The sequence below is a fragment of the Camellia sinensis genome, chromosome 7 (genome assembly GCF_055761805.1).
Source record: "Camellia sinensis isolate YWXY chromosome 7, ASM5576180v1, whole genome shotgun sequence".
In the NCBI taxonomy this organism is placed as follows: Eukaryota; Viridiplantae; Streptophyta; class Magnoliopsida; order Ericales; family Theaceae; genus Camellia; species Camellia sinensis.
Window position 1 is genome coordinate 127,267,058 of NC_138967.1, and position 25,238 is coordinate 127,292,295.

At 35.7% G+C, this 25,238-nt stretch overlaps 1 protein-coding gene across 1 annotated transcript in view; it reads right to left on the bottom strand.

Moving 5' to 3' along the window:
- The window catches only part of LOC145795301 (disease resistance protein At4g27190-like), a 66,001-nt gene that overhangs the window by 15,429 nt on the left and 25,334 nt on the right, over positions 1–25,238 (bottom strand). Inside the window, exon 2 of the mRNA XM_082879348.1 lies at positions 9,308–9,416. The gene's annotated coding sequence lies outside the window, so the exon portion shown is untranslated. The remainder of the gene's footprint in view (positions 1–9,307; positions 9,417–25,238) is intronic.

Consider the following 25,238-nt stretch of genomic DNA (forward strand, 5'->3'; position numbering starts at 1 on the left):
TTTCAGTTCTTAGAATTAACGTTTTTCTTAGTGTCCTAGAAGAAGGTGCATTGAAGAAAATATGGCCAAAGATCTTTTATTTTCTAGCTTGAAGATGACCAAATGTTTTCTTCATTTTTAATGAGATTTAGCTTTCCTCGAGTTGGCCGTTGGGTCCTTAGGATTGAAGTAAACCTCTCTTTTCTTTTTTTCTTTCTTCATTTGGAAGAGATTCAGGTTTTCGAATTTCACCTTTATGCTTGTTCACTAGAATGAATAATGAAGCGAGGGATGAGAGAAGCCAAAGTATATTGAAATAGAACCTTTAGTTGCTAAAGGAAAGAGATGAAAGCTACCTTGTTACAAATGATTCAAAGAAGGGACCACTCAAACTTAATGAATAAGTCCATGTACACTTTGGCGATAACTTGTTAGACGAGTTTAATGTAGCTGGTGAGTATGAGTATAGCCTATGAAGCAAGCTTTGAGTTTCGTTGCATTGCAAGAGAGTAGGGGCAAGATTACCATACCAAAGAAGGTCGTAAGCACTGGCTCGACATTGTGAGATGGAGCAGCTTATTGGACTACTCTTGAAAGTAAAAGTGTCTCATGTATTTGCTTAAGGAATTATTGCTTCAAATAATCATCCTCAAGAATACAACATTGCTTCTTTCTTATCAAAGGCTCTAGCCCCGTATAGGGTGGAGTGCTTGTGGTAAGTGTTGGGTATGCAGAAAACCTTCAGCAGAAAGCCCAAGCCTAGGAGAGTGGAGGACGGGCCCCCCGCAACGCACCGGAGGCATCATTTTTTTGGGCCTGTACTGTTAGTATCAACCCTATAGGCTTTACCCTATATATTGTATCATTATTCACATTTTAGGGTTAGAGAGAGAGAAAAAAAAAAAGAAAAAAAAAAAGAGGTTGCTGTTGTTTTTCAGAGAGTGGAATTAGTGTGGCTCCCAAGGACATAGGCACGTTGCCAAACCTTGTATATCTGTGTGTTTTGTTAATTTCGTTTTTTTGTGATTCATAGTTTTTCAAGATCCATATGGTTTAGGGCTGTGTTTAAATCCCAGCAATAAGCTACCTTGGATACATGATATGCCTTGAGATGGTCATCTCCTATCCTTTCGTCGGTAGGGAATCCGCTCTTGGGTCCCTCTTATTTACTTTCTTTAAAGCTTGCTCGATACAAGCGGACCCAGCCTGAAGGAATGGTTCTAATTCTATGACCTACTCTTTTATTAAGTTTTGTCTTTCGAATTAAGCTTACAATTGAGGTCAGTAAGAAGCCAAGTGATAGAGAGGGAATGACCTGCTTTCCTTGGCCTTTACCTTAATAATGTGCCTAACTCGCTTGCTTTATTTTAGAGGAATTCGTTCACTTCAATTTAGTGAATGCTTTCTACTATCCCTTTTTTACCGATTTGTCTACTCTTGTTTCGCTCACTCCTACTACAAATCGAAGATTTTAGTTCAATAGTTGTCAGAGGCTTTATGCTTATTCTGGGTAATGAAGTACGCTTTGGTGAGTGAGAGGCAACCAAGTATAGGAAAAGGGGCGGTTGGCTTAGTAGCGAGTTGTTAGTTTTTGAATGAGTGGTTCCTAGAGGTTCAATGCTTCTAATTGTAGTGCGTGTCATGTAATAAAAATCCTTGAGAAAGCATCTTCATTCTGGATACAACTTGTTTCTTTCCAAGTGCCAACTTCCTTTATTCTAAAATGTGGATGCTACTACTTAATACTACTCCATGCCATGTGACCATTGCGACAGATAGACTGTTTGAGAGCTTTGCAAGAGTTTCAAAAGTTAACGACATGGGAGCTTCTTTCAATTTCCCCACATTCTAGCTGAAGACGATACTTTAACTTCACTTAAAGAGAGGCAGTGGTAGTTTGAGTAGGAGCTGGTGTAGAAATAGCAATTGAGGAATATCGATTGGTGGTTGGCATGATCAATATGGAGCCAAAGGCGAGGGTTTCCAGCAAGCTCCCTTCTCCTGTTTTCCCTTTAAGTTACATTGGTATGAATTAAGAGTCCTTTCCTGCAAGAACCTGGCACTTTCAGAGCTATATTTTCATTGCTTTCAGCTGTATTTTTTTTTTTCTTGCAGCGAACGAAGTGTGTAACTGAGAGGTGGACCGCATGCCACACTAATGAAAGACTACCAGTGATATAGTGGTAATTGCATTCAAAACAGACAAATTTTAGCAGCTCATAATTCAAATAAATGTCGAGGCATGGAAAACTCTTTCTTCTTTTTTTTTTTTGAGGGGGGTTATCCATACTGGTTTGCGAAAGCAATGGGTGACTTGCTCCATGGAACTCCCCAAAGAATTTTGTCCCTAATATTTTCTATGGGTAAAGGCTCTCAGGTGCGCTTAAAGTCTTATTGCCTAGTGTAGACACCCCATTTTTTACTGGTCTTAAGAGTTGAGCGCTCTACGAAAAGCTCCTAATGAAGCAACCACAGGTCGCTCCAAATAACAAGTTAAGGATAGAGAGACCAACAAATCTTCTGTACACCCATTTTGTTCAAAATGTTTTCTGGACCCTCAAACCTATTTTCAAAATGTTTTTAAGGTAATTGGCACCTTTTTATTCATTTTGGCCATTCTACGTAACATATTTTTCAAAAATTGTTGATCCACTTTTTCCAAAAGAGATAGCATAGAAAGACCTAATGAACAAGAAAATAGGAGAGACCATTCAAGAAAATAAGCCGGATAAGATCCGGTTTGGTTGAACAACTTCTATGACACGTCGTATAACTTTGGTCCATGGACGCGTGTCCGGGCCTTTTCTACTTGACCAAACAACTTTATGAGGAAACACGCTAGGCTATTCTACATCGGCCAGACAAGTCTTATTCGGCACAACCTATTTTGACGTCAGCCAAACTATTTTCTTTTGAGGTGTCCCAAGGATCTTGGAGTATGCCATATGAATCCATGGGATCTAGTGGAATATTCCAAACCCCTAATGCCTATAAAATGACTCCATTTTTTAAAGAAAAGTGTTCCAAAAATTTTATACAATATCCCCAGTCCCTAATCCTTCCTACGCACTCCCTCTAAATATAATTACACCAAGAGAGAGAGTTTGGTGAGAGTTTTGGATTGCTTTCTACATTCCTTTGCTTGGACGATTTTTGAGCTAGAAGACCTCTATTAATCAGAAGGAGCTTGAGTTGGATATTGTGATCAATTTGGGCCTTATCTCTGCTAGTCTAGAGGTAATCCCTACTTCCACTCTTGTGTTCTTTATCTAAATCTAGCTCTACTCTCTCTTTTGATATTATTTTGGCAATTTTTCGAATTATTGATTGAGCTGCTGTTAGTTTAGTTGGATTCTCTCCTTCTACTCCTTTTTCGATACTTAGTGGAGACTTGTATAGAGGCTCTGGCTAAGCCCAAATTGCTTTCTTTTTTGATTTCATGGGTTAGAAACCCAAGCATAGTTTACTCTATGAGAGGGGATAGATTCTCTCTACCTGAACCTATTCTACATGGATTTGAGCGTTTTATGCTTCTTTTTATAAGAGGATGAGAATATTTTCTTCTCTCACTAGAGTTTTTTCCCTTTTTACCATTTTTAATTGTCTTGATGATACAGAAGCCTGGATATAGCCTTCTCTTCGAGGATGGATTGCATCTCCCCTCTCACCACTATCTTTCATGGATTTGGTTAGCTTATACTCATTTTCATGTTAGAGGGTAAGAATCTCTCTATCCTCGTTGGAGTTTTCTTTATATTGTCTTGTTATTCTCTTAACCCCCTAAATCATTATACTGTTGTGTGCGTTGGGATTGGTTTTTTTTTTTTTTTTTTTCTCTCTGCCCTTACTTTCTATTTTCCTTACTCATTTTACTCCTTGTTAGATTTAACTTGGACATCATCATAATTACATGATTAGCAGAAGAGCATGCATCTGGGCATGGACCATTATTTTCTAATTAATTATGTGGTGTGTACTTCATCGTTTCTTATGTCATCTTGATAATGTCCAAAGCCACCCATTGTGTATGGATTTTGCATTAGATATCGCATCTAGGATTATGCATTCTCTATTTAGATTATTTTCTATTACGCTTGACAGGAGTACTCGATGAGCATCTCTAATGACTTATTTGCATATCATTTAGTCTAGTATATCTATGATCATGCATTGTTTTCTAACCCTTTATGCTCTTGGCATGGTGCAAAGGATACCTTGGTGAACTTCTTTCACCTTTGCATCTCGTCTGTGATTGCTTCTTATTATGTCTAGCATGCTATCATGAAGCTATGTGCTTATTTGCTATATCTCTATGACTGCTTGTTGTGTGGAGGTCTCATTGCCTAAGTTGGAATGGTTCCAATCTTTTCATATAACGAATATCTTGTCCCTTTTTATGAGATTTCTGCTTCTCAAACTTTTTTCAAAATGGCGAGAGATTAGAGTATCGCAAAGTAGGTAATTTGGTCTATATTTTTCTACCACATATAGTAAAGATAGCAATGATAATCTAGTTATATGATGATATCATGTTAATAATTCTCATATCATGAACTAATAGAAGTCAATCTTTGATCGGGTGAGCAGGAGTGTTCAATTCATGACCTTCTACCCCCATACCTAAGTTCCCGAGCCAAAACACTCTGGTTATGACAAACCATGGCCTCTTGGCACGAGTCATGGGTTTTCTAGTTTTTCCCAAAAGATTAGGTGGTGACTCTAAGTCTAGTAACGTAGTCCATTTTTGGCATTTTTTGTAATTAGCAGATTTTCTATGGATTTGCTAGTGTTGAACTCTCACTACGTTCCACATTGCACCCGTGGGACCAAACCGAGGGTACATACTGTCGGTTGTGCTCGGACCCCTCGTTCAGGGAGATCCTATACCTAGACGTTATCTTAAGACGAGGTCTCCACCCTACCTGCTTTAGTCTCAAATAAGGTGCAAATTGAGGTGAACACACTAGACCGAACACCTCCCTAGGTCAAGAGCTTTCGGCTCTTCATAAAAGAGCACCAAGTCGCAACACTGGAAGACTGTGCTGTAATTCTTAAAAGGTGTGTTTGTTTGGATGGATTAGATAAGGGAGAATTGGAATTCACCAGACTATTAATCCTAGGATACATTGTTCCCAGACTATGTGGTTGGATTGGATTTGTATCCCATGTTTGTTTAGTCATGGATTAGATGTTAGGAAAAGACTATTTGGTTGAATAGGATATGAATCCTATGTTTGTTTGGGATACTATAGAAAATAATAAATATTCAAATGATTATTTTACCCTTTTCAATTATTTACTAAATAATAACAATATTAAACATATCTTTAATATTTTAATTGTTGTTAACTAGATTAAATAAACATTTATTTTATTTTATTTTTTACACAATTAAATAAAACATCTATTAAAATTTAAATAATGAAATTACATAAAATATAAACAAAATTTTAAAATAAAACAACAATAAAATATCAATAAAAAAATTATTTTAAAAAATTAAATAAATAAAACATCAATAAAAATTAAATAAAATTATTTTATTTTTAAATTGAGACATTTAAATTTTATTGAATTTTACTAAATATAATATATAATTAAATAGTAGAAAATCAAACTGGTCATTTCACTACCTAATCCCATATTCCTCCTTATCTCTCCATTTGTGTCCCACCTCCTATGAGACATAATAGTCCAATGGATTTGGAACTATTAGGGACTAATAGTTCAGTGCCAAAAATTTGAACCAAACAACGAACTATTAGTCCGGATAGACTAATAGTCCAATCCCACCACTCAATCCCTCAAAACAAACACCACCAAAATATTCTAATTTATTTGTATGGCTAGTCACCGGTGACACAACCAGAGGACTAAGTAGCGCCTCAATGGGAGTATCGAGATCCTCTACGATAGTGTAGTACCAAGACCAATAAGAGATAATGGACTTCATCCATTTGGACAAAGGGCTTCCTCTCTGCTATGTTCACCTCCTCCATACCTAAAATAAGAAAATAAAAACTCGCAGTTCTCTTTTCTTAATCCAGGTAGAAGGGCAGGTAAGCTTGATAACTGAAAGCGTGAAATTCAAGGTAAGCAAAGTAGAGGTTGAAGGCAAAGGACATAGGAAAAGCAAGCAAAACAAAGGGATAAGATCTCTTTTGATGAGATTTTTTATTAGTATCCCCGTATTGTTTAAAATGTAGGAGATCAACCCAAATGATGGAAGGGTGGCCGACCCACATGGTAAAGGTTGGCATGAGTTGGCAAAGGTTAGCTTGAGTTGGCAGCCATGAGGCTTGCCATGCGCCAGCAACAAAGGAGAATATTTGGGCTGGCAGCCAACACACCCATGAGGCTTCCTCCACCTTCTGTTTTGGTGTATAAAATGGAATGGTGATGGTGAGTTGAAAAAACGGCAAAGACAGCAAACACACACAAGAAAGAGAGAGGCACAAAACAGAGAGAGCTAGTGAGAGCTATATTCTGTTTGTGTATCAGAGAGTGTGAGAGAGTGTGTTATATAGAGAGACAGTGAGTTGAGAGTGTGTAATCTCCTCCATTTGTTGATATATAACAACATCGCTCCCGTGGACGTAGGCCGGTTTGCCGAACCACGTTAAAAGTCTTGTGTTTTTGCTTGTGAGTGTCCCCTGGTGTGCCCAAGATCCGCAACATAAAACAATATCAAAATCATGTTCAAGTAGAGACTGACTACATAGATAGGCTAAGTGAGTGCTTAACACTTTCCTACTTAGTCACTCAACCCTCCAGGCCCCCCACCCCCCTCCCCGGGAGCTCATAATCTCTGGGTATAATGTCTATCTTTGGAGGCTCGTATATATGGTTTCCCAAAACCTATAATCGGGTGGCGACCCCTAAAGCAAACAAAATCCTCTCGGACCTCTAGTTGCCTACAGGAAGCCATTCGTTCCCTTCTTATGGAAATGGCAGCCCCAAAAATCCCGCGTCCACACTATGCATATGGTAACTATGGTATAGTGCAATACAATCAGTGTGTTTGGTTTGAGTTTTCTAAATTAAGTTTTTCGAAAACTGATTTTTTTGATTTTCGTATTTTTGTGTTTTTAGTGAATATTTTTTAAATTTTAAACATTCTTTTTTTTACTTTTTTAGATGCACCTTACTTAGATGCATCTAAAAAGTAAAAATTTTGTAAAAAATATTTTAAAAAATTAATAAATACATAAAAATACAAAAAAATTACTGAATTCTTGTATTTTTTTTGTATTTTTGGTATTTAGTGAATTTTTAAAAGATTTTTTTTACAATTTTTTTACTTTTTAGGTATATATATGTTAGGTGTGTCTAAGAAGTAAAAAAATTGCTTAAAATATTGAAAAAATTTAGTAAAAACAAAAAAATACGAAAAATAAGAAAGTAAAATTTTCTGAAAAGTATTTTTTAAAAAATGAAAACAAGCAAGGTGATTGCAATTTTTCTCACCATAGACTGAATGACATGAATTTTTGGTCTTATGTTTGATGGTTTATGTGAAAAAGTATTAATTGAGAATCAAAATATTTAAAAAAAAAATATAAGATAAAGAAGCATTCGAAACCACCTTTATGAGTTTCAAATGGATAGATTTCAAAAAAATACATGGGATAAAAAAATATTAAAAATAAACTATTGAGCACAAATTTATTGTCTGTTAAAGTTTCTAGACCATTTAAATATCAATCTACATTTTTTAAGTTAGAAAATATTTAAAAGTGCACGCAATAAATAACACCAAGGATCCTCTAGAGTGTTTTTTTTTTAAAGTTTCCTGAAGTAGTGTATTGTATGGTTGAGATTTAATGCTGAAAAATTGATATGACTTGTCATTAAATCTCAACCACACAATGCACCACTCTAAAAAACAGGATAAAAAAACTCTAGAGGATCCTTGCTCAATAAATAATGCACACAAAATAAACCTGTTTGTCTCCATTTTTCACTTTTAAGTGCACAGATATATCTCATGTACCTGTTTGTCTCCATTTTTAATTTAAAAGTTCACAGAGAGGTGACAGGTAGACGTTTTTGTCCCAATTTGATAATTTAAAAATGCACACATAGATTTATTTGTTCCAAGTTTTTAATTTAAAGGAAGGATCCCAGATAGGTTTAAAAGTAGACAGACAGACAGACACTTAAATAGACTTATTAAATGTGCACAAATAGACCCTCTATAGGTTTAAAGTGCACAAATTGACTCTAGATAGATTTATATGTCCTCATTTTCAATTTGAAAGAGCACAAATAAATTTGAGATAGACCTATCTTTCTTTTCTTTTCTTTTCTTTTTTATTTTTTATTTTTTATTTTTCATATTCAACTTTGAGTTTATTTAAAACTTCAAACAGCAACTCCAAAAATATAATTTTTATTGAAAGCTGGATAGTAGCATTCAAGTTATGAAAATTTGAAATTTTAATGAAAAATACACACAGAAAGTTTCTAGAGGTTTGTTGTTATGAGTAGATGATCAGTAAGATCATGAGAAGAAGATTTAGGGAACTAAGACTGTTTTCGTCAAAGAGTAAAGGCGTGTCCATGTGAGTTTAACAGATTAGTGCCTGAATTGATGGACTTAAAAATCTAAAAATTGGAGTTGTGGCCCAAACGTCCATAAATTTGTATCAATCATTTCTTAATATTCATTTTAAGTATTTACAATTTTGGGGTAATATAATTAGGATCTTATGATAATTTCTTCAACTGACATTTTATGGTATGTTGTTGGTTCATATAATTTATATATAAAGAATCTACCTATAGAGAAAAAAACAAATGGCATTTCCATATACAATTAATAGCTATTACGTAATAAAAAAAATGTTAGAGATATATATATATATATATATATTCATTTCTACGGAGCTCTCCTGAGATTTGGAAAAAATATAGTAATCACACAGTTTTGATATAATTACAATGAATTTCCTGAAAATTTTAATTAACCAAACATTTAGACCATTTTTCATTAATAATTCGTTATTCATATACATGAAAAAATAATGTTCTAACCTCTTTACACTGAAATTTATATATATATACATATATATATATATATATATATCTGGGTGATTTTGTGTTATTGACATTAGTTTTGGTCAATTTAGCCTACTTAAAAGAAAAGTCATTATAATTATATCAAAATTATATAACTTAATATATTTTGTCAAAATTTCAAGAAAGGTTAATATAATTTACCACTGCAATATCTACACATATTTGACTCACTTATGGATAAAGTCTACAACAGCTAGAATTAGCATTGGACCCAAAAAAAAAAAAAAAAATTGGAAAATGAACTTACCTAGATTTTAACCTCTCAATCGTACAAATCCAACAACATCAACCTTGCTCAATCCCGAGTTATGGTGAGAGAGATCAACTTTGAATGAAGGGTGTGCAAAAAGAAAATTCTGTAGAAACACAAAAGAAAAATCATAAAGGAGAAAACACTTTACCTTAATCCGGTATTGATACCAAGAAGATATACGAAAATATTCACATAAACTTAAAAGAGCACATAATTTAAAGAAATATGTCTGCAAAAATATATATATATATATATATAACTGAGATCCCAAGATTTTAGCACCATGTGAGATTTTTTTACCAACAAGATTCACAAGAATATCCAAAATCAAATTTCTTCATCTTTGCATAGCTTAATGTCTTACCAAACCATAACAACAAAAAATAAAAATGAAAAATGTAAAATATAGCTAAGGGATGTGATTTAGATTGATCCTACACAATTGACAATCAAACACCAATGATTCAACATAGAAAAAACTACAGCTGGACAACTTCAATTGTGATTAAAAAAAAAAAAAAAAACCACACACACCACAACCCAAGAAGGATGAACAAATCCACTAAGAAGAGAAATGAAGATTACAAGAGATCACACGAAGCCTATCCACTTACGAATCAACACAAGCTTAACCAGAGACTCTACTCAATCTTCAATGCCCACACTTTATCTAGTATTCGCCCATCGACGAACTTGAATCCACAAGCTCCAACTCAATCTAGAATCCACCGGTAGAACACTAGAAAAGTTGATCCGTCGAAAGCCTCTTGATGTGAACAAGTGAAACCATGAGTTATGCGAAGATCTCAATAATACATCAAGAGAAACTCATCAAAACACATAGAAGTCATCCCCTATTTTTGATGTCTTCTAGAGACACACACACACAGAAGAGAGAGAGAGAGAGAGAGAGAGAGAGAGAGAGAGAGAGAGAGAGAGAGAGAGAGAGAGAGAGAGCTAGACGTGATAGATCCAGAATTGGGGATTTAAAGAGGTTATTTATAGCTTAACAAAGTCGCATAGACTATTAGCACGTAGGAAAGACCCCTTGAGCAGTGTGTCTAGTGAGGTGGTTCTAACTAACTTTAAGCTGCAATGATGACCAACGAACCTATCACTTTGCTCGAGTGCACAAACCATTGCTCGAGCAGTAAATCAAGCCTCGTATTATCTCAGTATCTCAGTCTAAGAAACTGCAAACTTTACAAGATCTCTCGAGGGCACAAATAGTTGCTTGAGCGGTCAAGCAAGGCTTGTCAAATCTCAGTCTACAAGCTGAGATACTGCAAGGCTAAAATATTTGCTCGAGCGCATCTTCAGTCGCTCGAGCGATCCTTGAAGACTTGAACAAGCAATTCGATGGCTCTAATTTTGAAGACTGAAAGGTCGAGTATGGATCCATGCTAAAGAGGAGAGTTGGCTGTCAAAATACTCCACACAGGCATCAATAGATCTAGATGCTATGTCATCTCCTTCTGAAACTAGCGCATCTGCACTCGAAGTGAGCGAGAATGGCGACAAACTAGTTCCTGTCACCAACTATGGCTGCCTCGAACTATGCTTCCTTATCAGCTTGCTCTTCGCCTATATTAGAAGGACCGATACCCAAAGTCTCACCCTATTGTGAGCTTGGTTTTAAGAAATGGTACGCTTGGTCAAGGGTCTGGTGGGATAAGCTTGATCATCTTCCTATGAAGAATCGACTCCTATGGTAGAAAGTATCTTATTGACGAGACAGCTTCGACAACATTGATAAATCATGAGTGGAAGGTCAATTGTATCCCACGAGCAATGCAGGAAAGAACAAGCCTTTGTTCTTGGTTGATGTTGGTGATATTTGAGGTGTGGTCAATGTTGGCACAGATAATGAGGTTGAGAAGGCAAAAATTGGGAAGAAGGTCAATATGCTTCATAAGTGCCCCGGGAAACGAAGATCTAGGTAAACCATACAAGTAGGTTGCAACAGAATCATAGTCCTTGAAAAAAACAGTGTGAAAGGGATACTTAGAGAGAATGTCACGAGTGATCCCTAGTTGATCAACAAGAAAATCAGGGGAGATAGAGATCTTATTGCCCCGGACATAAGTTTTGAAAGAGGGAGCATCATCGTCAAGAGCATGCATGTTGCAATAGAACTCTTGAACCCAATCAAGATTTTGAAGGCCAGAAAAGAACAAGACTTTGCCCCCGCCCAAGGGTGTAAACCAAGAACGAATAGGGAAAGACTCAAACACCTTGAGTTGCACATTCCGTTCAAGATGAATAGAATGGTTATGGTACCAGTTATAAAACAGTTTGGATTGCTCTTCAAATGAAAATTTGTCTTTGTAGAATGTTTGAGGGCATGCAATGGATTTATGTCTTTGTAGAATGTTTGAGGACATGCAATGAACTTACGTTTGTGTTGAGACATGATGACTCACTAAGGGACCACAATACACCCCAACAACAAATACCAACCCAATCAAGACAACCCATAGACAAAATGACAAAAAGGACCCAATCTAGATCAACCAAACACACCCCAATAACAAAAACAACAAACAAGATACTAAAATAAGAAAAAAAATCAACAAGATAAACTAATAAATTACAGAAAAAGTAAGAAAGATAAAACCCTAGATCTAAGGGAAAAAAATGAAATAAGGCAAGAAGAAACAGTTTACAAGTTAATAAGAAGGAGAAATCAAGCTAGATTGGTGAAAATCTTGAAGAATCGGCAATGGAGAAGAATAATCGCACCAAATGGAAGAGATATTGAGGAGATTAGGTAAAAAAATTATTTGAAAAGATGGCTACAGAGATTTATACCCCGAACAGACCACTTGAGTGCACATTTTTTCACTCAAGTGAACAATGAAGGCATGCGGGGATTGCTTGAGTAAACAATTCACCACTCGAGTGCTAAAAACAAACTTGCAGGATCTCAAAGGTTGCAGAGAACATACTGAAAGATGTGAATCATCGTTCGAGCATAGCAAACACCGCTCGAGTGAACATACCTTAGCTCGAGCAAACAATAAGACAACTCGAGTGCAGAATTCAAGGCTACAAGGTCTCAAAGTCTTGAGAGCAAATATTGGGAGCATCCAAACATTGCTCAAGTGCACAAATCACCGCTTGAGCGATTAACTAAAAATCTCAAAGCCAGAGTATCTTCCGAAATAGAGACAGATGAGCAGTTTTTTGAATATTGTGACACAATGATGATACTATCTGCAAAAACATGAGACATTCAACTTACAAGGAATACATAATGAACATGGAAGCAGATGCAAACAATGTAGGTACATACAGATAGTCATTGACCACACATGAAAGCGATGCTTAATAGTTAACATGATAGCTCACAAAAAAAGTGTGTGTCCAATCCTTGGACATCCACAAACACTAGAGTCAATCTTGGTAGTAATCGAATGGTTAAACCTCCTATAAAATAATCTACATTGGAAAAAGTCAAACCACTAGTGATCAAGAGGTATTTGTTGAGTAAAGACGAATGCTCCCCCTCAGACCATGGATAAACAATTTTTTCCGCAATCATAGGTGGTTTTCACTCTCAAAAGTATGGAAACCAAACCGGATATGAATAGAAAGAAATGAAGAGCTAGTTGGTGATTCTGAGGTAGCCTTTTCCTCATGCCATGAGAGACAAGTACAGAGGGGAAAGCAGTGGAAGTGCAAGAAAATGGAGGCAGGTTAAGAGACTCAACATTACCCAAAATATTCTAGAATAAATGTAGACACCATATTTTTTGTTGACCTTAAGACTCCGACACTCTTCAAAAGCTCCTGATGATGAAAGCAAGAATGCGCTATCTCAAGCTTAAGTTTAAACCTCGGATGAAGAAAACCATCCACCCCACACTTGTTTTTAGCCAAAAGAGTTTTCTAGATCTCCAAAACCATTTTCAAAAATAATTTTCTAGAAGTTAAGATACCTTCTCAAACATTCCATCAATTTTGTACTTCGTGCTTTCCAAAATATTAATCTATTTCAAAAGAAACAAGTGTAGAAAGTTGGAATGAGTGGGAAGGTGGGAGAACCTTCAAGAAATGGGTCTAGGGACAATTTTATGTTCGATCGAACCTTTTTCGTGCAGCCGAACTACTTTGCTTGGCCAGACAATTTCAAAAAATGGTTCCCTGAATACTTTTCTGTCCAGACGAACAATTTTCTGTCCAGTCGTACATTTCGAGCAGCTAATAGATAGTTTTTGAAAGGTGGTCCCCTAGCATCTTAGAATATGCCATACATATTTTTGGACACTTTGGCATATTTCAAGGCTTTTTTTGCCTATTTAAAAACACCCTTGTGGAGAGAGAAAGGGCTTAACATTTTTTACTCAAGAGTAACTCATTCTCACTCTCTCTCTCTCTCTCTCTCTCTCTCTCTCTCTCTCTCTCTCTCTTACATAATTCTATACACATACTTGGGATCTTCTTCATCTCTTTTGCTTGGAGGCTTCAAGCATGACATCACTATTGGCTTGGGGGAGCTTGGAAGAGAGTTTATGACCAGCTTAGGCCCTATATCTACTAGACTTTAAGGTAATTTCTACTTCCATCTAGCATTTTTTTTTTCTATTTCTTTTTATCGCTTTCTCTCTATCCAAACACTTATTTTATTAGTGTTGAGATTATTGATTGGGCTTGAGGTTACTTAAGAGTCTTATGATGACTCGGATTTTAAATTCACATTGGATTGATGTATAGCGGTACCCGTCACCTTAAACTTATATGGTTGTCGGACTCTTGATATTGACGGGTTGGTAAGTGAACTTTAAATATTATAATTGAAGACCCTTGGGTGATGTTTGGAACCTTGATTGAAGCCTTAACAAGATATATAGATAAGATTAGATAAAAAGCCCCAAATTTGAGTTTGAGTTTTTGACCAGTCGTCACTCTTTTACCCTTTTCTCCTTCCATACTTTGAATTTGAATGTGAGGCTGGAACCATTGGAAATCTTGTTTCTGGGGTTTCAATTTGGATACAAGAACGACCTAGAACGGTGTCCCGATGAGAGAGTTATACCCGTTTGAAGTTTTCATATCTGTGATAGAAGTAGCTCCGCACAAGCGGGAAAAGCGGTGCACATGCGGACTATGCGAATTTAGCAGCTTAAAAATGGGATTTTTAGATCATTTCTTACATTTTATTTTCCCCTCTTCTTTCCTCTCATTCTAGGTCCGAAAACCTAGCCCTAAAAACCTTGATTTCCTCCACTTTTATCAACAAATCCACCATGGATCTTGCATCAATGATGGAGAACAAGAGAAGATCAACATTTTCAACTGATTGAAGCTTGGATTTGTGACGGATTCTCATCAAAGCTTCGCTCCTTTGCTTGATTCTTGAGGTAGGGGTCCTAGTTCTTCCTCAATACTTCCATAAATAGATAGATTTGTGATATTTTGATTATATGCATACAAAACCTACATTTTTTAGCACATAGAGTATATTATGAGAATTGGGGGTTTAGGGTTTGTGATGTTAGGAGTTCAATTGATGGGTTAAAATGGTGGATTATGAACCCTAGGTGTATAATTAATGGGAAAGTTGGAATAAAAAGTAATGGGTTAAGAAGTTTGAATTTTTCTTGAAATTTCTAGATTTTTTCTTCAAACTCTAGGTTGATTCATGATGATAATCAATGATTTGGCCCAAATTGAAAGTAGAATCATGAAATTGGTAGGCTGAATTATATATGTACAAGTTTAATTGGAATTTGGTTATGTTTGAAAATTATGTTTAAAATTTGCGAATGAACTTTGTTATGAGCATTGTAAATCATGTTATAATGAGAAAGGAAATTGGGTGAAATGATTTATTAATGATATAGATGACATAAACTCGGTTATGGAATGTTGAAATGGGAGTTAAGAATTCCTCTTGAATTATGTTGAATTATATTTAATGATGTTGAGTTGAATCATGTTGCTTAGGTTGAATTGTGATGATTATGTGGAATTATATTGATTATGTTGATTTTGGTTTTTGTGATCTAAAATGTAGAGTTTCCAAAATGGGTTTAATCTCAAATCAATTTATTAAATTCCTAGTGGGCTTGTTTAGTTGTTCAACTCAAGAGGATGATTCAATGGGGTTTCTTTGTGGGGATGGGAAATATTTGGTTTTTGGTGAAAATCCTAGAAATTTAGAGATTTTTGGGGAACATAGAAATGTTCATAAAACTCCTTTCTTTCTTTGAATAGAAGATGAATGGGTGTGAATTCCATAATGTGTTTTGCAAGAATGGTAATCTTTTAAATATATTGAATTAGAGAAATGGTTTTGAAAACTTCATGTGTAGTCCTTGATGAGACCATGTTGTTATGACTTGTGAAATGAGGAAGTTGATGGTATATGGTTAACTTGGGAAGGAATGTTATGAACCATGGAAATTTTTGCATTTGCATGTCATTTCATTTATTATTGTGCATGGTGGTTCTAAATCAAAGAGATTTGCATTCATGACAGAAAATGATTTGTATGAGAAATATGGAAATGTGTATGGGGTAAATACATTGGTAAGTCCGAATAGGGGGTGTAGATGAATTTGATAAGTTGGTTTGAGTGTCCAAGGTGAAAAACCCGAAAGCCGCGCAGATAGGTGTTGAGCCTTCCGGTTAGCACCGGTAAAAATGGCAGCTTGGTAGTGCTCATGGAGACTACTTGCAGACACCAACCTAGGGATTACCAGTGTCGTATTTACCACCCCTATTGAATTAATATTGGAAGTTTGAAATTGATGAAATCACATGATAATATTGAGAACATGGCGATTTTGAAACAATGTATTGAACTGAATATTTTTCCTCATTGATTACCCTTGGCATAGCATTGCATTTACATTTACTTTTGTATTGAGGAAAAAGCATAACTATATATACCTTGTGAGAATTCTCTACAGAACATGGAAATTAATTTTAAAAAAATGGTTGGTTTTCAAAAATGTTTTGGGTGCCCACATCCTGCTGTATAGTAGCCGGCAAATGTGGGGGATGGTTTTAAAAAGTTGAAAAAAATAGTTTTTGAAAGAAAATGGCTTTTATGAAAATGATTTTTTTGGGAGTTCACTTCCCGCCGTATAGTAGCCAGCAAAAGGTGGAAAGTGTTATGAATTGGGTGCCCGCTATCCCGCCGTAGTAAGTCGGCAAAAGGTGGATTGTGTTGAGTTATGTATTGAGAAGTGTGTTGAGTTGATCATGTTATTTGTAACTTGTGATGGACTTGTGAAATTGCATATTGATGTGTAATTTGGTTTAAAGAGGAAATGTGCATGGGCATTATTTGTAAAGAATGGAAACCAAAAATGGATATAAGGATTATAGACTATGATGGTAAACTTAATGTAGTAGTTGTGTTAATAAAAGTAAAGTGTGAATGTTATTCGGTAATTAGATAATGGATTGAATTGAAAGGGGTTATTAAAGTTGTGTTATCTTGAAATGAAACTTTGCAGGTGTAATTAACGGTGTGAATTGAGTATAGGAGAATTGTTGGCGAGTCAAAAAGGAACCTGAACTTGAAAGTTATGGGGTTTTAAATTAAAAATGAAGAGTAGAAAAGAAGAATGAAAGGAAAAGAGGAGTATTAAAAATGGAAATTAAATGAGAAATATTTTGGGAATTGGTTAATAACCTTTAATTGATGTTGTTTCTTAAATATGGTTGTTTCACAAGGATCTATGGTTTTCTAAAGTTAAGGGATGATTTTTAATGGCTAAAGGTTTTTCTTAAAAGTGTTTAAATAGTTTTTGAGAAAAAGGTACCTTACTTATGATATTTTGAAATTATGAAATGTCACCCTACGATATGGTATCACCCTACATGCATGATCATTTATATCTGTGTGTTAGTTATTGATTTAGAACTATGAGATTCCTACTGGGCATTAGTGCTCATCCCGTTGTTGTTTTATCTTTTTACAGGAAGAAAGTTTGGATTTTTTGATTGAAGATTTATGGAGTTCTTGAGTCCATTTGTATAACTTCATAGTAGATGTAAAGGAAGTGGATTTTGTATTTGCATTTATTTATTTGTATCATAGTAGGAGATTGGCATGTATGATTGTCATTGTAATATTCATTGAGAGAGAGAACATGTATTATTGTATTTCTATTACTCAAGTGTAATAGATATTTGTATATGTCAAAAAAAAATGGACCTAAATTACAGGTCTGGGTAATGTTTTCGAGTAATAAAAATTCGGGACGTGACAGGTCTTAGCCACATCCTCTATAATTTGTTGGTGTATTCCTTTTTTTCTCTACTTTCTCTTGCATTTTCTAGGTTGCTAAACACTCTTAGACAACCCTTTTTTTTAATTCATTTTAAAGTTATTTGAGGCCTGTATAGGGACTTTGGCCAAGTCCAAGTTGATTTTCTTACTTTTTATCTCTCTAGAAGTCTAGGCACGACTTCCTTTTTGGGAATAGATTGGGTCTCCTCTCTCAGATTATCTTTTCATAAATCTAGGTAGCTTATACCCATTTTCATGAGTGTGAGGGGTAGAACCTTTCTATTCTTATCAGAGGTCTTGTTTATTTCTTTGTTTTCTTGCTTTCTATCTCTCTAGAAACTCGGGCACAACTTCCTCTTTGAGAATAGATTGGGTCTCTCTTCTTAGATTGTCTTTTCATGGATCTAGGTAACTTATACCCATTTTCATAGTATGACGAGTAGAAACTCTCTATTCTCATCAGAGTTCTTGTTTATTTCTTTGTTTTTCTTGCTTTACATCTCTTTAGAAGCCTAGGCACGACTTCTTCTTTGAGAATAGGTTGGCTCTCCCCTCTCAGATTGTCTTTTCATGGATCTAGATAGCTTATACCCATTTTCATGAGTGTGATGAGTAGAACCTCTCTATTCTCATTAGAGTTTGTGTTTATTTCTTTTGCTTATTATCTTGTTAGAAACCTAGGCATGGCTTCCTCTGTGAAAATCGATCAAATCTATTCCCTGAAGCCATTGTCACATGGGTTAGGGTAGTCTATATCCGTGTCCATGAATTAGGGGAGTAGAACTCTCCGATTTTTATTAGAGTTCATTTATTTGTTAATTTATGTTGATATAGATACTCTACGTATTGGGATTGCTCTTCTCTCTATCTCCTATTTATGTTTTCCTTGTCTCTCATTTCCTTACTTGCTCCCTTAGCTTATCTCTATCTCTTTTGCTTAGATTTTGTTTATGTTCAAATTAGGGGTGAGCAGCGGATGTACCGATCCGCCAAAACTGACTGAACCGAACCAATTTGCTGCATTTTGGACCGATGCGTGATGACGAGCGAATGGTTGTGGATTGATTTTTTCCAATCCGCCAATTTGGCGGACGGATGGCGAATTTGAGATTCCTTTGGCCGCAACCGAATCGCCAAACCGCAAGCACCCCTAATAATTTATAAGATTTTATATTTTCAATTTGTTTAAATATTTTGTTTGTGTTTTCAATTGAAAAAGAGTTTAAATATGCTGTTGAAAAAAAGTTTTCAACTTGAATATATTTTTTGAATTGAAAAAAATAAACGTATTATTTATCTATATTTTTTTGTTTTTAAATTTAACTCTAAAAATAATAAATAGAAAATATGATATATGTTGGTTGGTTTTTATTTTCAAAAACATATATAAATATAACAATACAGAAACATACAATCTCTACTACTGCTCTGTTCATGGTTTTGGTGGTTTGAATTGTTATTATATTTTAAGAACCATAGATTGTAATACATTATGTGGATGAATCATGCTGTAATTGTAATATGTGGATGAGGTATGCAGTGATTGTGATATTCTAAAGTTTCAAACTTTCTTTTCTTGGATGAGACATACAGTGATTGTAATACTTTCTTAAGTCATTGACTGTAATACTTTTTTTCTTTTTTTTTTAGGAAGTGCACAAGTTGAATTATGTTGAAAATTTATAAAATTTTAAACCGCCAAACCGATTCACATCCATCCGCCAAACTGCCAATCCGCTCAATCCACATCCGCCGGATTAGCGGACGGATGCGGATTGAATTTTTTCCAATCCGCCAATCTGGCAGACGGATGGCGGATTGGAGGTTCTGTGGCCGCAACCGACCCGCGCCCACCCCTACTTCAAATGACATTCACATGATTTAGATTAGGTCCATGCATTTGGGTCAAGTTTATTGTGTTTTAGTAGATATTGCTATCATTAATTATGTGGTGTGGATTTGTTGAGATGATTCACATGCCATTTTTAATAGTAACCGGGCCCATAGGATCCATTTCGTCTGTGTTATTTTCATTTCATAGAACTCTATATCTAGAACCATGCAAGTTTTCTAACTTTTCTTTTTTGTTGCACTTGGCTTAGAGTACTAGGTGAGCGATTTTCACTCTTTTTAATATCATACTTTAGATTATCACATCTAGGATCATGCATATCTTTCTAACCTTTTATGCTCATGGCATGGTGCGGAGGAGTACTAAGTGGCTTTCTTCCTTTTCTTCTGTATCTTGTGTGTGTGTTTGCTTCCTTACTATGTCTAATATGCTACCATGAGGGTATATGCTTATGTGTTATATCACTATGCTTGGCCATTTTTTGGAGGTCATATTGCCTAAGTTTGGATAATTATAATTTCCTCGTGTACGAGTTATCTCTCTTTTTTATGAGATTCTCGCTCTATAAAAACCTTTTTGAAATATGAGATATTGGAATAATCCAAAGTTGGCGATTTGGTTTATATTTGTTTGCTCCACGTAGTAGAGTTCACATTTATAATTGGGTTATATGATCATATTGTCATAATGAGTCCCATATCAAGAATTAGCAGAGGCCAATCTTTGATCGGATGAGTAGGAGTGCTCAATTCATGACCTTCCTCACTCATACCTAAACTCTCGGATTGGATCCTTTGGTTGTGATGGGAGTGGCCTATATTGGTAGGAATTAGGGTTTCCTAATTTTCCTATAAAGATTAGGTGGCGACTCCATGTCTCATGGTTGGTCTTTGTTTAGCATTTCTATTTGATTATTGGGTTTTAGCAGATGTGCTAGATTGAGACCATTACTATTTCACATTGCACCATCTTCTTTTTTATTGTGAAACGAGACATGTAGGGTCGAGCTATCGAGAGTGCTAGATACCATCTGGGAGATCCCACAATAGGTCAATTTCCCAAGAGAGGCACAAGTTACACTGATAGAAGTCCATAGAGATGTTTGATCACTTATATTGAGATTCTTACAATTTCTTAACCCAAGGATGTGTATAGAATGAGATCATGTAGACATAGAGCATACACATTCATTATAAGGTACATACAATCACAAATGAGTCCTTGTTTGCAAATAGAGTGTATTCAAACATGTCTGTGTGCAAAGGAGAAGAGAATAATTGACAAATGAGATAATATCATCCAAGCACACAAAACACAAAACGACTTGCATGCACTCATGCAACAAGACACATTTTAATCAATGAGCAATATTCCCAAGGTCATACGAAGGTATTCAAACCTAAAAAGATCAAGAGGTTTTGTAAAAATGTCAACATTTTTATGCTTAGTAGGTACAGGCTCTAGAACTATGAGACCCTCCTCAACCAATTCTCGCATGAAACGATGGCGTATGTCAATGTGTTTAGTATGAAAATGTTAGACAGGGTTGCAAGAGATATTGATAGCACTCTTGTTATCATAGAAAGGAGTAAGCATGTGTTGGTCAAAGCCATAGTCGTGCATCATTTGCTTCATCCAAATCATTGTTGCACTATAACTACCCGTAGCAATGTACCCCGCCTTGGCAGTCAAAAAAGAGATGGCATTTTAATGTTTGCTACACCATGTGACCAATTGCTCCCAAGGTAAAAACACCCTCTAGATGTGCTTTTGTGATTATCAGGACACCTTACCTAATCAACATTAGAAAAACCATAAATATCAGCGGTAATGTCAAAAGAAAACCAAATCCCAAACCCCAAAGTGCTATTCATATATTTGATGATACACTTAATAACTAGAAGGTGAGATTCTTTAGGGCAAGAATGGTAACGGGCTCACACCCCAACACTAAAAGCAACATTAAGTTGACTCATTATGAGATAAAAAGAGACTCCTAATTATACTCCTATAGAATGTAGGATCAACATCAATGAATCTTTGGACAAATGAAGACTAGTGCTCATGAGGGTCCATACGTGTTTGGAAGACTCAAGACCAAACTTGGTAACAAGACTCTTAGCATACTTGGTCTAAGATACGAACATTCTAGTAGACAATTGCTTAATTTGAAGACCAATAAAGTATGATAACTCCCTCATCATGCTCATTTCAAATTCATGTGTCATGCAATAAATAAATAAATAAAAATTGTCTAGAGAGTCCGAAGTAGATCCAAACACAATATAATCAAAATAAATTTGAGCAACAAAAATAAGCCTTATTATGTTCACAAACAAAGTTTTATCAACACCATCCCTCTAAAATTCATTATTAATGAGAAAGATTGTCAACCTATCATGCCAAGCCCGACGGGCTTGTTTCAAACCATAGAGAGCCTTGTCTAGCTTGTACACATGAGATGGGTAATGTGGCTCCTCAAAACCCTTTGGTTGCTCAACATAGGCCTTCTCCTTGAGATAACCATTCAAGAAAGCACTTTTCACATCCATTTAAAACAATTTAAAGGCAAGAAAGCATGTAATGGATAACAAGATAAGAATAGATTCTAGACGTTCAACGGGGGCTAGTGTCTCATCATAGTCAACTCCCTCAACTTGAGTATACCCTTGAGCAACCAACTTGTCCTTATTACAAACAACAATACCATTATCATCAGATTTATTCTTAAAGATCTCATGGGTGCCTCAACAATACATCACTTATGAAAGTTCATCATTTTTTTCAATGAAAATCCCAACATTTGCATAAGTTTTTCACAAAATGAACTTTTTCCTAATTTCCAAAATCTAGGGTTTTTCCCAAAAAATATCTTTCTCTCATTTTCAAAAGATGTTTTCCTCAATGGACTTCCAAGATTCTCATAAGTTCATAAAACAAAGCAATTTAAGCAAAATCATGAGAGAAATCACTTTTTCAAACACTTCCAAACTCAACAATCCAAATTCCAAACTCCCATCACAATACTCACATCAAAATAAACCAAGGCATGCTAAAATCATATATATAACTCTAAAAAACTCTTTACCTGAAATTTGGAGAAGAAGGGTGAGAAAACCCTAAGATTTCGTTGGTGTTGAAAGCTGATCTCCACCATACAAGATGTAGCCCTTGAGAAGCTCTCCAAGATTCATAAGGAACTAGTGTCAGATCTCCAATGGATTTGGAGAAATCAAGAATTTAAGAGGGTTGGTGGGTGTTTTCTAGAGAGAGATTAGAGAAAAGAAAGTAAAGTGATGTGTAGAGAGAGAGAGAGAAGAATGAAAAAGTGAAAAGAGAGGGTTATTCCCTCAAATTTTAAGTGATTAGACACACTTTATGAACCTGACTCCAAACAAACCGCTTGAGCGGTGGACCATGTGTTCGAACAGTTAATTTAAACTCCCAAAATCTTTTCCTTCTACATGTGGACTGCTTGAGCTATAAAACCCTCGCTCAAGTAGTGAAATCACATTCCCAATAGTTCAGGCGTCAGAACAAAGAACTAAATGGGCATGTTTACCGCTCGAGCGACTAGAGGACTACTCCAGCGAACTTAATATTTTTTTTTTCAAGTATGGCTAAAATCAACCTTAGAGTATTCCCACTATTCTTGAACTCATTCCAACACCCAAAGACCCAAGTTAACATCTCGAACTATAATTATGGACAAGAATGAATAATAATAAGGAGAAGAGTAGGTGATAACACGTGATTCAAAGGGTTCAAAAGTGGTAAGGATCCTAATATGGAATAGAAATTTTGAATTAACATTGTTAAGTTGTTGAAAAAAAACTCAGGACATCACAACCTCCCCACCTTAGGGAATTTTGTCTCCAAAATTAAACTACTCCTCTCACCGACAATTCAAGATGATGTCAAGCCCAACCAAAAAAGAATTTTTGAACAACAATGATAGCATTAACAATAAAATCACAACAACAACGCACTTAACTCGAGAATCACAACTTCAACGATATTTCATAAAGATCATCATGATTTCAATAGGGCCATAGCCACAATATCAACAACAACTAATACAATAATCATAAGCATAAATGTTCAACAACCATTCTTATGCCCAAAAATGACAAGCATTTAATAACACTTAGTTAACGATTACAATGTTCAACTCCTAAAACAACATTAGAGAATACAAAAATGTCAAATCAACTAAGTGTCCTCAAACAAATTCGGGTACTTAGAGCAGACTTCTGTCTCCCATTCCGAAGTTGCTTGCTCAAACCTGTGTGCCTCCACAATACCTTTACTTACAGTATAGTCTTGCCCCTCAACATTTGTTTTCGGGCATCTAGAATTTGAACTATTCTCTCCTTATACGAGGCATCCTCATCTATGACTAGGTCAGCCCAATCAAGTACATGTGATGGGTCAGGTTCGTATTTCCTAAGCATAGAGCTATGAAACACGTCATGAACCCTAAAAAGTTGTGGTGGTAAGGCCAAATGGTATGCCATTTCCCCAATCCACTCTAGAATCTCGAAGGGTCCAACAAACATCGGAGACAATTTCCTCCTCTTCTCGAATCTCATCAAACCCCACCTCGGCGAGATTTTAAGAAACACAAGGTCATCAATCTCAAAGGATAGAGGTCGTCTCCTCTTATCGGTATAACTCTTCTATTGACTTTGAATCGTAGCTAACCTCTTTTGAATAAGAGCAATTTTCTTAGTTGTCTCTCGAACCAACTCCAAACCCAACATTGGTGTATCTCCCACCTCAACCCAACAAACAAGTGATCTACAATGTCAACTATACAAGGCCTCAAACGGTGTCGTCCCAATACTCGCCTGATAATCGTTATAGGCAAACTCAATCAATGGTAAGTGTTCCTCCCAAGACCCCTTTAAATCAAGAACACAAGCTCTAAGCATGTCCTCCAGAATATAAACATTGCGCTTAGATTGCCCATCAGTTTAAGGGTGATAAACAATGCTAAGCATCAATTTAGTTCCCAACACCTCTTGAAAGCTTTTCCATAATAGGACGGTAAAAAGGATCTCTATCCGAAATAATAGTCACTCAAACCCTATAAAGTCAAACTATATCTCTAATGTACAACTCTGCTAAATAATTAACTCAGTTGCCCGTGCGCATAAGGATAAAGTGTGTAGATTTGGTTAACCTATCAACAGCCACCCAAACGGCGTTATTAACCCGTTGTGCTATTAGAAGCCCAACTACAAAATCTATGTTGATATACTCTCATTTCCACTCGGCAATAGGCAAGGATTGCAACAAATCTGTTGGTTTTTGGTGTTTGGCCTTCACTTGTTGACAAGTAAGGCACTTTGAAACAAATAAGGCCACACTTGCCACACTGCTCATGAATTTCTGACTCAAGGTGTTGGCCACAACATTGGCCTTCCCTAGATAATAATGCAACTCGAAGTCATAGACTTCCATAAATTCCATCCACCTTTGTTGTCGCAAATTCAAATCTTTTTGGAAAAATAAGTATTTTAAACTATTGTGATCGGAGAAGACTTCAAACTTCTCACCATATAAATAATGCCTCTAAATCTTCAAGGAAAAAATCATCGCCGCTAGTTTTAAATCATTGGTAGGGTAATTTTTCTCATGGGTTTTCAATTATCGTGAGCCATAAGCCACAACCTTCCTTGCTTGCATCAACAAATAACCAAGCCCATCTGAGGACGCATCACAATACACGGTATAACCCAAATTCCTTTTTGAAATTATCAAAACCAGTGCATTAGTCAATCTAATTTTAAGTTCTTGGAATGACTTCTCACAAGCCTAGT